Below are 4,072 nucleotides of genomic sequence, written 5' to 3'. Positions count from 1 at the left end.
CAAAGATCTATCCACTCAAACAGTAAAAAAAATTTGTTAGGGAAAAAAAAAAGTTCACTACAAAGGTATGCCCTTCGACTCAGAATCATCTGAAACGTACTCCTATACACTTTCTGGGGGAACTTTTTTCAAAACCCACTTTGGACTTAGAAGAATTTTTGATTTTTCCCATTCATTTCAATGGGGAAACTAAAAACGGCTATAACTTCCGAACGAAAGGTCATAGGTCAAATATTTTCTTTTCCGCCTCCCCAAAACCGGCCACGAGGAAGCCGGGGAACTTGTCCGCTTCTCTCTACGACCTTCCGTTCTCGAGATACAGCCAATGCTAACTCTACTTTCCGGTTTTACACCAACTTCCGGTTATGGGAGGAAGTCGAGGGTGGTCTCCACGGATAGCCCGTGGTCCTGGGGTTACATAGCAAGTGACCCCATGTCTTTACCACCTTCCTAGCCAGGGTTATTAGCCTGGCAAAAATGTCCGATGCTAAAGTTAGGGGGTAACTTTAGCGCCTTTTCACCCTATAACCTAACCCTAACCCTAACCCTAACCCTAACCCTATACACTTTCTGGGGGAACTTTTTTCAAAACCCACTTTGGACTTAGAAGAATTTTTGATTTTTCCCATTCATTTCAATGGGGAAACTAAAAACGGCTATAACTTCCGAACGAAAGGTCATAGGTCAAATATTTTCTTTTCCGCCTCCCCATAACCGGCCACGAGGAAGCCGGGGAACTTGTCCCCATGTCTCTACGACCTTCCGTTCTCGAGATATAAGGATTTTAAGTTTTATTTCCGGTTTTTAACCAACTTCCTGTTATCGGAGGAAGTCGAGGGTGGTCTCTATCGAAAGGTCTGGCCCTTAGAAATCCAGGGCACTTGGTCTGAAGTCTCTATGACCTTCCTATCCGGAGATATGATGAGATAAGGACATCAGCAGAGATCAGTCGATGACTGATCGGTGGTTTTTACCCCTATTCCTAACCCTAACCCTAACCCTAACCCTAACCCTAACCCTAACGACCTTCCGTTCTCGAGATACAGCGATTTTTACGTTTATTTCCGGTTTTTCACCAACTTCCGGATATCACAGGAAGTCGAGAGTGGTCTCAAAAGAAGCGTCTTGACGAGAAGAATCGATTGATATATGTACCCTCACTCTCCGACTTTCACAGCCCGAGATACAACGAAATCCCTCATTTGAGGGGCAGATTTTGAAACTACCCCTTCCCGGGGTCCTACAGGGAAAAATTATATACCAATCGATGCGGAATCTCACCCCGAATCCAACGGAACCGGTCTCGAGTCGATACGACCTTCCGTTCGGGAGTTATTGCCAAATCCCTCACTTCGTTTGGTTTTCATCCCTTATCCTAACCCTAACCCTAACCCTAACCCTAACCCTAACCCTAGTCGATGACTGATCGGTGGTTTTTACCCCTATTCCTATTCCTAACCCTAACCCTAAAAACCAACTGCACCCCGGTGCACTTTTGGCTATTACCCCCTATCATACCCTTGTCCTAACCCTAACCATTCGTCCAACATATTTCCATTGGGTTTCCATTCAAACACATTTTCTTTCATAACTCTCGAACCCTACCCCTAGTGGCGAAATGGAGGGGTGCAACAGTAAGTCATTTTCAAAGATCTATCCACTCAAACAGTAAAAAAAATTTGTTAGGGAAAAAAAAAAGTTCACTACAAAGGTATGCCCTTCGACTCAGAATCATCTGAAACGTACTCCTATACACTTTCTGGGGGAACTTTTTTCAAAACCCACTTTGGACTTAGAAGAATTTTTGATTTTTCCCATTCATTTCAATGGGGAAACTAAAAACGGCTATAACTTCCGAACGAAAGGTCATAGGTCAAATATTTTCTTTTCCGCCTCCCCAAAACCGGCCACGAGGAAGCCGGGGAACTTGTCCGCTTCTCTCTACGACCTTCCGTTCTCGAGATACAGCCAATGCTAACTCTACTTTCCGGTTTTACACCAACTTCCGGTTATGGGAGGAAGTCGAGGGTGGTCTCCACGGATAGCCCGTGGTCCTGGGGTTACATAGCAAGTGACCCCATGTCTTTACCACCTTCCTAGCCAGGGTTATTAGCCTGGCAAAAATGTCCGATGCTAAAGTTAGGGGGTAACTTTAGCGCCTTTTCACCCTATAACCTAACCCTAACCCTAACCCTAACCCTAACCCTATACACTTTCTGGGGGAACTTTTTTCAAAACCCACTTTGGACTTAGAAGAATTTTTGATTTTTCCCATTCATTTCAATGGGGAAACTAAAAACGGCTATAACTTCCGAACGAAAGGTCATAGGTCAAATATTTTCTTTTCCGCCTCCCCATAACCGGCCACGAGGAAGCCGGGGAACTTGTCCCCATGTCTCTACGACCTTCCGTTCTCGAGATATAAGGATTTTAAGTTTTATTTCCGGTTTTTAACCAACTTCCTGTTATCGGAGGAAGTCGAGGGTGGTCTCTATCGAAAGGTCTGGCCCTTAGAAATCCAGGGCACTTGGTCTGAAGTCTCTATGACCTTCCTATCCGGAGATATGATGAGATAAGGACATCAGCAGAGATCAGTCGATGACTGATCGGTGGTTTTTACCCCTATTCCTAACCCTAACCCTAACCCTAACCCTAACCCTAACCCTAACCCTAACCCTAACCCCGAATCCAACGGAACCGGTCTCGAGTCGATACGACCTTCCGTTCGGGAGTTATTGCCAAATCCCTCACTTCGTTTGGTTTTCATCCCTTATCCTAACCCTAACCCTAACCCTAACCCTAACCCTAACCCTAGTCGATGACTGATCGGTGGTTTTTACCCCTATTCCTATTCCTAACCCTAACCCTAAAAACCAACTGCACCCCGGTGCACTTTTGGCTATTACCCCCTATCATACCCTTGTCCTAACCCTAACCATTCGTCCAACATATTTCCATTGGGTTTCCATTCAAACACATTTTCTTTCATAACTCTCGAACCCTACCCCTAGTGGCGAAATGGAGGGGTGCAACAGTAAGTCATTTTCAAAGATCTATCCACTCAAACAGTAAAAAAAATTTGTTAGGGAAAAAAAAAAGTTCACTACAAAGGTATGCCCTTCGACTCAGAATCATCTGAAACGTACTCCTATACACTTTCTGGGGGAACTTTTTTCAAAACCCACTTTGGACTTAGAAGAATTTTTGATTTTTCCCATTCATTTCAATGGGGAAACTAAAAACGGCTATAACTTCCGAACGAAAGGTCATAGGTCAAATATTTTCTTTTCCGCCTCCCCAAAACCGGCCACGAGGAAGCCGGGGAACTTGTCCGCTTCTCTCTACGACCTTCCGTTCTCGAGATACAGCCAATGCTAACTCTACTTTCCGGTTTTACACCAACTTCCGGTTATGGGAGGAAGTCGAGGGTGGTCTCCACGGATAGCCCGTGGTCCTGGGGTTACATAGCAAGTGACCCCATGTCTTTACCACCTTCCTAGCCAGGGTTATTAGCCTGGCAAAAATGTCCGATGCTAAAGTTAGGGGGTAACTTTAGCGCCTTTTCACCCTATAACCTAACCCTAACCCTAACCCTAACCCTAACCCTATACACTTTCTGGGGGAACTTTTTTCAAAACCCACTTTGGACTTAGAAGAATTTTTGATTTTTCCCATTCATTTCAATGGGGAAACTAAAAACGGCTATAACTTCCGAACGAAAGGTCATAGGTCAAATATTTTCTTTTCCGCCTCCCCATAACCGGCCACGAGGAAGCCGGGGAACTTGTCCCCATGTCTCTACGACCTTCCGTTCTCGAGATATAAGGATTTTAAGTTTTATTTCCGGTTTTTAACCAACTTCCTGTTATCGGAGGAAGTCGAGGGTGGTCTCTATCGAAAGGTCTGGCCCTTAGAAATCCAGGGCACTTGGTCTGAAGTCTCTATGACCTTCCTATCCGGAGATATGATGAGATAAGGACATCAGCAGAGATCAGTCGATGACTGATCGGTGGTTTTTACCCCTATTCCTAACCCTAACCCTAACCCTAACCCTAACCCTAACCCTAACCCT

This window comes from Alosa sapidissima, chromosome 20 (genome assembly GCF_018492685.1).
Source record: "Alosa sapidissima isolate fAloSap1 chromosome 20, fAloSap1.pri, whole genome shotgun sequence".
Lineage (NCBI taxonomy): Eukaryota > Metazoa > Chordata > Actinopteri > Clupeiformes > Clupeidae > Alosa > Alosa sapidissima.
Note: the sequence above shows the minus strand (reverse complement) of the source record.